Source organism: Mus caroli, chromosome 5, assembly GCF_900094665.2.
Source record: "Mus caroli chromosome 5, CAROLI_EIJ_v1.1, whole genome shotgun sequence".
NCBI lineage: Eukaryota > Metazoa > Chordata > Mammalia > Rodentia > Muridae > Mus > Mus caroli.
In genome coordinates this window covers 55,973,828-55,986,058 of record NC_034574.1, presented here as the reverse complement: position 1 = coordinate 55,986,058, position 12,231 = coordinate 55,973,828, and positions in this window count along the sequence as shown.

Genomic DNA, 12,231 nt, shown 5'->3' with positions numbered 1-12,231 from the left:
CTTTTATGGTAACTTGCCTGAAAAAAACACTCAAGTGGCACAAAAGTTGTGAGACACTTGTCTGAAAAATATACTCATGCAATAAGTGGCACAAAAGTTGTGGGACTAACCAACCATCATCTGACTTAAGGCCCATTCCATGAGATGGGATTCAAAACTTCTCTGGTAGCCAAGAACCTAAACCAAGAGACCAAATAGGTCATATGCCCAAGGAAAATCAAATACTACAGGTCTGTTAAAGGAAGCTAATAAATTATTTCTAATGACATTTTCCTATACTCATTGATCAGTATCTTGCTCAGCCATGATCAGAGGAGTTTCCTCTTACTAATACAGAGACCCACAACTGGACAAGGACCAGAGACTAAGAGGCCTTGGGGCACTCTGTCTTAAATGGGAGGTCTCCATCAATACTCAACCAAACCCCCTCCCCCATACACACACACACACACACACACACACACACACACACACACACAGGGCTCAGAACTCTTTCAGAAGAGAAGGCAGAAATATTGGAAAGAGATAAGGGTGATGGAAGACACCAAAGAAACAAGGTCTTACAGACACAGCAGAGCTGATGTGCATATGAACTCACTGTGGCAACATGCATAGGCCCTGCATAGGTCTGAGCCTCATTGGGTCCCAGGGATGATTACAGATTGTGGACACAAGTTCCCATAGCTAATCTAGAAGCTGGGCTCCCACAATAAATGCTCACGAAGGAAAAATTATTTTTTCCAAAACAGTCTCAATGTGGTCTCACTAGACATACAAACCACACTTAAGGGCAGGCTCCATGCCCAACAGTAAATAGCCAATAATATACTTATTGGAATTTTTTGGAGTTCCTTAATTATTCATCCTCCTTCTCCTTCTCCTTCTCCTTCTCCTTCTCCTTCTCCTTCTCCTTCTCCTTCTCCTTCTCCTTCTCCTTCTCCTTCTCCTTCTCTTCCTCCTCCTNCCTCTTCTTCTTCTTCTTCTTCTTCTTCTTCTTCTTCTTCTTCTTCTTCTTCTTCTTCTTCTTCTTCTTCTTCTTCTTCTTCTTCTTCATCATCATGGTGTTTCATAATGATTTGTCTAGACATTTTTGTTTATTTGTTTTTAACCTATGACTGTTTTGCTTATATATCATGTCTTCCAAGTTTTTGTCTTTGTGGTATAGCTGTGTCTTTCAATGTGTCATTTTCTACATCTGTATGTGATTCTTATGCTTTGTTTGTTTGTTTGTTTGTTTTCTCCTTTTCTCCTCATTTGTTTGTTTTGTTCAGATTTCCTTTTTATTTTATTTTTTTCCCTTTTTATACCTGTTTATTTTATATTGAGAGGAAATTGATGTAAAAGGGTCCTGCCTCTTGTGCATGGGGATACCACTGGGCTGGTGGTCTTGGGTGTTATAAAAAAGTAGGCTGAACAAGCCATTGGGAGTAAGGTCATAAGCAACATCCTCCATGGTCCCTGCATCAGTTCCTCCCTGCAAATTTCTGACTTGAGCATCTGCTCTGCCTATCTTCCATGATAGAATGTGACGTGGAAGTGACAGAGTACCTATCCTTGCAAAGTTGTTTAGAGTTGTGATGTTATGACAGCATTAGAAATCCAAACTAAATTGGCATGGGAAGGGTGCCATTGCTGTGACAGAACATACCATGTATTGTGAGGACTGTGAACGTACTTTGGGCTGGAAAATCCATAGAGTGCTCAGGGATCCGCGGGCTCTTCTGTGGAATCTTAGAAGATAATGTTGAGATCAGCTCAAACAATGTAGGCCTGGTTCCAACCTTCAGAAAGAACCTTTAACTTTCTGCCTGCTTGCCTTGACTCTCTCTGGCAAGTTTTTCTCTGTTGTTGCTGAGGCATTATCCTACAACTTTGGGATTCCAGGAAAACTGGAGACCAGCTGAGACATCCATCTGGGTGGACTGACCAACTACTTGATTCTTGCCTTTTCTGCCAGGAAACAGCTATTGTTCAACTAACCTAGGCCTCAGTCTGGAAGCCACTCTAATAAATCCATTTCTATATACATATATTCATTTTAGCAGTTCTGATTCTCTAGAGCCACCTGACTAGTAAAAATTGTGGTATGATATACAATATATTACAAACTTTAAAAGTTCCATACTCTTTAAAAACTGAAACACTTCAAAAATTCAATCTCTTTAATACATTCAAAGTCTCTCTAAAATATCCAATGTCTCTTATCCAATGTTGGCTCTTATAAGATTAAGTACTTTATTAATCCAAGAGTTAAAAACCAGGACACAGTCACAATCAAATCAAAGGGAAACCAAGTTCTAACACTCTTAAGTCATTCAGTGTCCAACTCGGATCTGCCAAAGAGCTTGGACAGCCATCCACAGAAAGAGTAGCTTATCTCTTGAGGTCAAGCCAGCTCTGTTCTACAGATCATCACATGATACTGGAATCTCCAGAACTTCTAGGTCTGCACTGCAACTTAGTTGAACCTTCACCAGTAGCTTCTCCTGAGCTTCCTTTGTTGACACTGAAGCATGATATCAAGGCTTCATCATGTTTTCTTCATCACCTTTTCAATCTTGTGTTTTCACTGCTGCTGAGGCTACACCTTCACCAGCGGCCTATCCTAGCTTCTCACAGTGGAGGTTGGTGAGGTGGAAATATGAGCAAAATAAACCCTTCCCTCCCCAAGGTGCTTTTGGTTTTAGTGTTTTATCTCAGCATTAGAAATCTTAGCTAGTATACAGGGAGGGACCCATGGCTCCAGTGTATATGTATCAGAGGATGGTCTTGTCTGACATCAGTGGAAGGGAAGGCACTTCCTTGGTCCTGTGGAGGCTTGATGCCCCAGCATAGATGAATGGAGAGCTATGGCTTGGGAGTGGGTGGTTGAGTGGGGGAGTACCCTCATAGAGGCAAAGGGGAGGGAGGAGAGGACAGATGGGATGGGGGATTCATGAAGGGGTAACTGGGGAGTGGGACAATACTTAAGGTGTAAATGAATGGAATGATTGATAATAATAACAAAAGATACCCTAATTAACAAGAGGATTAGCTGGAAGGATGATGACATAGCTCTCTAGAGTGGATGGTATTATCCAGTACCTTGATCAAATTATGTGCTGCACAAGCAGGCATATATCATAATTCATAATATAAACACAATCCATGTATGTATATTTCATGTTATGTGAATTTTGTTTTAAAAGAACTGCATTCTGGAGGGGAGATGAAATTTGGAGGAGAGGAGGGAAGTGAAACTGTTGTTGGGATATAAAATAAATTAATTAATTAAAATAAAAAGAACTGCATTCTGAAGTATGGGTAGCATTGTTAGGATATTTGGATGCCACCTTAATTGGGTAGAAACAAGGTGAACTCTTGAACAGAGAGACAGAATAGGGGAGAGAGTATGGTAGAGGTAGCATAAGAAAATGGCATTGCTAGAATCTGGGGGTAGACCCCAGCTGATTACCTAGACATTTCTTTCAACTTCGCTTTATCTTTAATTGCTTGTACAATTTTTAAAAATGTAGAAATAGCATGACGAATTAGGACATAACTAATTTATTCTCTCAATGTCAATTGATATATTCAGCACTAAATTACATTATGTAATTCAAAGATGCCTTTTCATGTGTACTCACAGTTCATCACACGGCAGGTTACTCCTTCCGTGTGTTTCATTTAGAATTCAATTACCATTGATTTGTCCAGTGCCGCAAATTGCATTAACAGTAACAGCACTGAATAAATTAGTGCTTGCTCTTTATGAATAAGTTCAATAACTTGCTGCCTTCATTTCTATTTTCTTTTTGATGTTTTCTAATTAAAAGCTATTAATGTCTGTGTTTCCTGGCAATATTGTTTCCATATTCATATTCAAATTACTTCAGTACTGATATGCATACTTTTCCTAATAAATGTCACATTTTATTGTTTGTTATTTCTGTTTAAGTGTTTAATGACTGCTTGGATGTACATCATCTAACTTCCAATTTTTAAAAAATAATTTCAAAAGTTTAATGTACCCTGTGTTTCATAATTTAATGTCAAACACCAGAGTAGAGGCCCAGTAACTGCTCAAATTCAACAAAAATATCAGAACTGAATACTCTATGCATGTTTTATTTTTATAAATATTTAACATAGATTTATGAAAACCTATTCAAACGGTCTTTAATAATCATATTTACATCGACAATTGAATTTCCTGAGGAAACAGTGGTAGCTTAACAGTGGTACAGAATTAACTATATGTTAATTTATATTACATTGTATTATGTTTTAAGAAATATATCCTTGACTTAGATTTATAAATATTTTTGTGTTTTAACCCTTAGAAAATAAAGCTATTTGGTTTAGGTTTATGCTTCTAAATCCATACCTTTAGTTATAGATTTATAAATATTGATTTTAATTAATTATCAAAGTACTTCATTTAAGATATATTGAAGCATTAGACCAGCCAAGACAGAAGAAAACAGAAAATGAAGGAAGTAGAGACAGAAGAGAAAGAGAAAGCTGGGTTGAGTGAAATGAAGACTAAATGTGTTCACTAAGAGAGCAAGGAGATTGCAAATAGAATATACACCTGATCACAGAGGTTTAAAATCCTGACCCTTGTTATCTCTTTAAAACAATGCTGTTCTGAAATGATACTCTCAAAATGCTCACCTAAGTTTGCAGAGGGGAAACTAGGGAAGAGGATAACATTTGAAATGTAAATAAAACATCTAGTTAAATAAAAAAAAGAAAAAAAGAAAAGAAATTACATGAAAGAAGGAAAAATGCTAACTTAAAACCTCACTCACCACAAATAAATGAAATTATACTCATTAGCCTTAATGACAAGTATAAAATCCTTAAACATATTGCACTTTTGCTAATTAGTCCACAATACCTCATGTTTCTTCATATCCAAATATACTATTTCTTTAGCTTCTCATATCATTAATGAGAACATATCTGCCCATGTTTTAACTTTTTAAGATAGTTTCCTAAAAAAACTCAATGTCCAAGTATGCTGGTCTAATGCGCTTTCTGAGAGTATCGAGACATTGGCAACTCAGTTTCAGTGAAAAACAGGGACAGCATGTACAAATAACAGGAATAAGCAGGCACAACATGTGTAAACAAAATGTGAGAGGAAAAATAAAGTTTTCTGAGTGTTCTTTTGTATTTTTCATGTTATAGACAAGAAATGGATCACGATAATGATTATTTCATTGGTATACAGTGATCCAAACTTTCAGACATGTTAATAGTGGGGTACATATCTATGGCTCTGGGTTAGATTGCCAAATCAGACCCACACTAACAGCTTCTGGCCATCCATAGACTATTGTGGTCAAAAGAATTCACTGAAGGCAGTAAATCTATGATGGCATACATGGATATAAGTGCAGTTCTGAATTCACCAAGTGCAGTGCAGTTCTGAATTCACTAACATAAGTAAGTAGATGTCTACTCAATTGTATAGCAGAATTATCCTACCATGAAAAACTGCTCTGTTTCATTGAAAGTATTTTCACCAAACATCTAAACACAGAAAGGGGAAAAGAAAATAAGTGATAATCAGATGTTCCAAAGCATTTGAGGGGTCAGAGGGATTTTGAAGCACTTACAAAGGCCCAATCTTCTAAGTAAATGAATGCAAAAGAGCAAAGTAGATTGGAATAGTCTCATAATTGTGTGAAATCCCTCAAGGTTATGTCCAGTACATTAAACATATTATAATTAAACTGTTGAGAAACAAATTAAAATTTTAATGATCCTTTCTCCCTTTGGTAGTAAATATACTTCCCTATCATCAATGCTACTAGAACACCAAACATCATAGACTAATCATTACTTAATGAGCCATTCTTAGTGCATTCAAATATACATAATTAATATGCATGAAAGAGAGGCTTTTAAGTGTATTATTTTTATATACTACATGTTGAAAATATAAGCACCATTATTTAGAATCACCCAAGATCTTATTAATGTCATTATTAATTGATGTGGACAACATACGTGTTCTATATCTACATTGAGAGATTTACATGTTCTAATTTTTTTCCTATACCCTAACCCACATCTCCAGCCTATTGGTAATTTATATTATTAAATAATAAAGTAAATAAAAGGAAAATCTAACATAGGATAATAATGTTTTAACTTGAAAATATTACAAATAAGCAGGTTTAATTGTATAACATTACTTTCTCTTTGTCCTGGAATAATAACAGAAATATGGTATAATATATATAGTTTGTAACATATGTATATATGTTTTATATATTTTTATATGTTTTATATTTTTATATGTTGTATATATATTTTTATATATTTTTCTTCTTATCTTCCTTCTCAAACAAAGCCATTTCAAAGGCTCTCTATCATCTATAAGGCCTTTTAAATGGCCTTCTTCAACAAAATTTTGTAAACTGAGAAAGTCTACCACTTTCTTCATAATGTAATTTTAGTTCTGGGATTTTATCTCCTGGAAGGACAAAATTCCTCCTACACAGATTTCTATTATTAAACTAATGAATGAATGAGCTTTAGGCTATAGTGTCCCTCCTCTGGTCTGGTCTGTTTCATCTGTACCTAGACTCCTTACCCTTCTTGAAATGATTCCTCTTATGATCTTTATTGTTTTCTTCATGGTCACAAGCAGCCAAATCAAGCATCCTTGTCAAGGCTCAGAAGTGATCTATTCCAAAGGCCCCAGGCATACATTCATTATCCCTTTGCTTAAGAAAGAAGACACATGGGAATGAAGCAGAAGGAGAGTGTGGTAAGAATCCAGCTTAAAATCATGAGACAGATATTTTTTTTCTCAGGTTCAAGTGTTCAGGGCTAGGACAACTTCCAAAAGTTCAAGTCACACAAGGCACATAAAGCAGTGGAGGAGGACTATGTAGATAATTTTTGCACCAGCTGCCAAAGGGAAAATGAAGTTTCAGTCAAGGACATGCCAATTTCGTGGGCACCACCCAATGTTCAAGATGTGCCTTCAAGGCAGGTGAATGTGTTTTCCAGGAGAATGTAGCAGATATGCAGAACCTGGAGGCAATGTGTGTATTTACCCAAACTCCTTGGAACAAAAGCAAGATAGCAGGGCTTTACTCATTCTTCTCACTACCATCAGTCTATGTATAAGTGTGTTACTCACACACATGGCAGGCACATGATGCTTCCAAGGGGAACAGTGTATGTAGGTGAGCTGTTTATAACAGTAAATGAAATCTTCAGATTTCTTTCTCTTCCTTATCTCTCTGTGCTTGACAAATGTCTTGATTCGCCCCTTTACTTGATTTTTTTTTCCTTTGCTGTATCTCTACTGAAAAAAGACAGAGTGATAATTATTTAAATAACACGACTATTTGTCAAAGGCATTTAGGCATAGTAATTTTCCTTTTTAATGAGGTAGGAGTGATATCGGGGAATTTTTACATTTAGTTGGCATAAATGTTCCCAGAAAATTAAAATAAATGCAGAAGATGACATTTTACAAGATTGCTTTCCATTCTTAACATAATGAACAATTCAGTCACTGTTGAATAGCCCAATCTACTTTATTTCTTTGAACAAATCCATTGTAAGAGCCAACATCATCCCTGTACTTCCAATGCAGAATGTAATTATCATCACAATTAGCTTTTAAAATGAGACACATTCTCCTTATAGTGTTGCTTCTCATCTTTACCTTCTTCTTCAGTCAGTATTCATATTTCAACAGTGGCTGCATTAAAAAAAATTACTCCTTCTGCATCTCCTTATATTGTTCTGTCAAGAAATTCTGTAGAGACATTACGATACACATAACTGTTGCCCAGTGAGTCATGGGAGGTACAATTTATCCAATATGGAAGGTCTGGCATATTGTCATTAAAAAGATTCTGAAGGAATTCTAGAAATGTAGGTGTTAATTTACACCAAGGGAGAGTGTTTAGAGACACTCTTCTTTGGATATTTGTGGAACATGAGATTTTTAAAGTACCAATCTGACCTACATTAACCCTTGCTTATAACTATAATGGAATATGTCTTTGAAAAGATAGGAAGAAAATAGGAGGTTGGAGCAATGAGACCATTTGTCTTAGCTATAAAGATCTGTAGGCAGGGAGAGTCCCATCTGAGATCTCAGTAGCTCCCTGAGGAGTATCAGGTCAGCCAAAAGGTTAAAGTTATCCACTTGACTCCTATTATCCAAGTGTCTAGCATCTATCATATTATCTTTAAAGGGTGACAGAGAAAGAAAGAAGAGTGTTCATTGCAAGGATCGAGCACATTGTGATATGATCACATTGTCACTGGAAACATAAAATATGTTGCTGGCCATATAAATTCATGGGCTGGTAAAAGGAAGGTTGCTCAAAATTTGGAAACCAGGTGGTTGTGATTATTCTCTAAATGTTTATAACAGCTATTTTTCTTTAGGGCACAATATTTGTGAATCTAATTAGAATGGTTTAGAAGAATAAGAGATTGAGAATCATAAAATAGAATATGGGAAAAACAAAGACTATTAGGCAATCAATGAGGGTCTTCCTCCATATATTTCTGGGAAAAGAGTATGTGCATCAGCAGACAGAAGCAACATGCTTATTTCCTATGGCATATACATCTCTATTCTCATTGACAAAGAATCTGTTTGTTAAAATCCAGATGGAATTAAACATTGAAATGCTGAACTAATTTTCCTTTTTTCTAATTCTGTACTAACCATTCAATTTCATGAGGCTAATTTTAATTTGCTAGAATAAGCTTTCCTTCAGGGAAATCAAACCAGGTAGAGAGCATGTAGGGCTAATCTTCTCTTTCAAGCTTAGTTAGTCTGATTACACACCTGAAATACAGGTCTCTATTGCTGCCAAAGTTAAGCCACAATGCTGGAAAATGAAATAATTACAGTAGTAAATTCAAGGAAGCCAACAACAGTTTGAAAGCTGTTGTGTACCCAGAAAAAAAGATGGTTATGGCTGATGGAATCAAACCCTTTGTATTAATGGAGGTAGAAAAATAAACTCAGCCTGCAACTGAAATGACAGCTAGCACTCAGATGTATTAAACTGTGTATGAAAATCTCGGTGTGCATTCAAGAAAAGGGTGAATGCTGGATGGCCAGAAATCACTATTAATGGAACATAAGGGAAGCATTGAACCCAGAGACAAGACATGGAAGCAAATAAGTTCATATGATTGGCCTTTATAAACCAAATAAGTATCATATAGAATAAGATACACATCATGGGTATTAGCTTAAAATAAAAGCTAAAGCATAAAAGCTAAATTCAAGGAAAATTTCTGAATCATCATTAATCTTTAAAAGACATTGCTTCCTTGTGGTCTGTAAGAGAGCAAATCAAATTTCTGGATTTTCAACCTTCAGCCAAACAATGTCCCAAGCACTTCTTCCTCCTCCTCTCCCTCCTTTCTCCTCCTCTTCCTTCTCCTCCTTGTCTGCCTTCTCCTTCTTTTTTATCTTTCAACAGTAGTAGTGGGCTGAGGTGTAGCTTGGTTAGTAGCATGCTTGACTATTCTATTCTATGCAAAGCTCTGTGTCTAGTCCCAAAGATTAAATAGTTAGGTATGATGACCTCAGTACTCAGGAGCTAGAGGCAGGAAGTTAACAAATTTAATGTTATCCTTGACTACATAATGAGTTTTATCTCCTCCAGGGATAGAGGATATCCTGTATCAAAACAAAACCAACAAGCAAATGCAATTGCATACAATAAATAATGCATTAAGAAGTTGGTTTGTCCTTAGTAATGTTTCAAATTTCAAAGTGTTTTACATTTTGAAATATTTGCTTTTACATAATGAGCTATCTCATGGATGGGACCTAAGTCTATACATGAAGTTAATTTGTGTTTCATATAGACATTAAACATGTAACACGAAGATAATTTTACACAGTTATTGTGTTTTCCCTGAAAACCATCACATAAAGTCAAGTGGAGAATTTCCTGCATATGGTGTGATCAGTGTTCACAAAGTTTCAATGTTTGAAATGTTGGGTGTGTCAGATTTTAAGATTAGGAAAGCACCAACTGTGCCTAGTTGAAACATAGTTACTTTAGTAGCAAACTAAAAACCACATAGAGTATATGGAAAACTACTTACAAAAAATGTAAATGATTTAAGTGATTTATTATTTTTCACAGTACTCTGTCAGATGATTTAGAAAAAGTGGGCAAAGGCCAACCTCCTGAAGGCTTAATCTGCTATGCAGAACCTCCTGAACATGAACTTTTAGTCAGTAGAAGACCATAAAAAAGTGTTCAAGAAGACTTGTGACATAATCTGGCCTGCCTTCTAGAAAAATGTTATGACAGCATTAGAGAGACATGAAGAACTATGAAATACAAGTTGACTTCTGATTGCTGTCGCCTTCCCTATGGCACACCTGACAAGACAATTTCAGTTTCTACTGTGAGCAATATAGTTAGTTGAGAGGAAAAAAAAATAGCTCAAGAAAACACTGCCTGCCCACAGCATCTTTCCCAGAACTCTGGTGAAGGCAGAGGCATAATTCACATCACAAACAGGGCTGATAATGGTACCCAGAAAGGCAGTATACTCTAGATTGACACCTTGCATCAGATCTTTCCCAAACAAACTCCAGTCTTGTGAAGCCACAACTCATCTCCCACAGAGAGTTTTAGCCCTGGCATCTCAGGATACTCATTGAAATGCCCTTATTCTTTCTGAGAGCTGCCAAGCCTGTCAGAGTCATTGTTATTCACAGCAGATGTAATGACAGCCAATCAACAACGTTTATTGAACCCCTACTGTGCTTGGAGCATGTGAGTATAGCTATAGAAAATTGCCATCATAAACAAAGCAGTTGGAGGAGGTATACATAGCTCTTGTTTAGAACCTTTAGCTCTTGTCAATAGCATCAGTTTTTCCATGTCATTAAGGATACCACCAGAAATGTGACAGTTCCCCCATGCCAGTTTCTAGGGTGCCTGAGAGACAAGGATTCCCCAGGCATTGAACAATTGTGAGACACAATTTTTGAATTGTTTTTATAAATCAATAAATCTCTCAATTTTTCATGCATGATCAATTCTCTCTAGATTGCAATTCTATTTACTTACTCCTTGGTGTCAACACCATTTAAAACACTAGAGAAAGAACTTCTCAAGAACTATATTTCTTGTAGGACTCAATGCTTAATGTACTATTTTCTCCAGGAAGATTTAAATATTTTGCCTGTCTTCTGAAGAAAAGTCATTTTGAATTCTCACAGAGGGAAACTTACAAAAACACACATAAAATGAAAGTAGCGTTTTAAATTTTATTTTAATATAATTTTCTTGGAAACCTCTTTCACGACTTAAAATATGCTTTCAGAAGAAAATAATAAATGTCCTAAACATTTCAAACCAATGTTCTTCATCATAAGTGAAATGTAATTATCCTTGTTGTCATTTCCCCTCTGTATCTGAAAGGCATTTCACATATAATGTTCTCACTGTCAGTTACAAAATAATATTTATCTGTTGTGAGTGGTTACCTTCTTTATTTTGAGTTTGATTTTTCCTGTAAAATATAATTCTCTATAGCCACTCTGTAACTGTGAGTACAACGATAGATGAAGGCCCCTGCTAGAGATCCCCACTTCAACCAAGGTTGAATGACACGCTTGAACAAGATGTCCGATTATTTAACTTCTCAGTATGTACAACATTTTGCATACCCAGTGTGTGTGACAACAACATGCATTTAACAAAACAAAAAATAATCAGATCTATGCCAGCGACAGGAGGTGATTCAGTTAGCTGGCTGGCAGTAAAGGTTGCTTAACAGGTTTCAGATTCCTAATTGGGTGACTAGCTTGCTAAGTAGCAGCTGGTCTTTAATTAGTTGAAAAATTATTACCACTAAGAGTTGCTTTAAAAAGAAATAAAGAACAAAATAATTAAAATGTTAGAATCCATATGGTGAGCACTTATCCTCACATGTCAATAGCTGTTTTCCTAATAAGTTTTAAAATATTCCTATACCATTTCTGTTTAAAAATATAACACATGCAAATGTAAAAATCTCAAAATATTCCCAGAATGCAATAGGCAAAAACAAGAACCTACTTGCCATTTAATAATTCTTTTTGATTATGAAATGATCTCCAATACCCCCTCCAGACTGAATATGTGATTGCTAAGTAAGTCTTTCAACAGTCCTCATTATTGAAAGGGTTATGAATTCGCCGACTTGATTTGTCCTAAATATAATGACACTATTGAA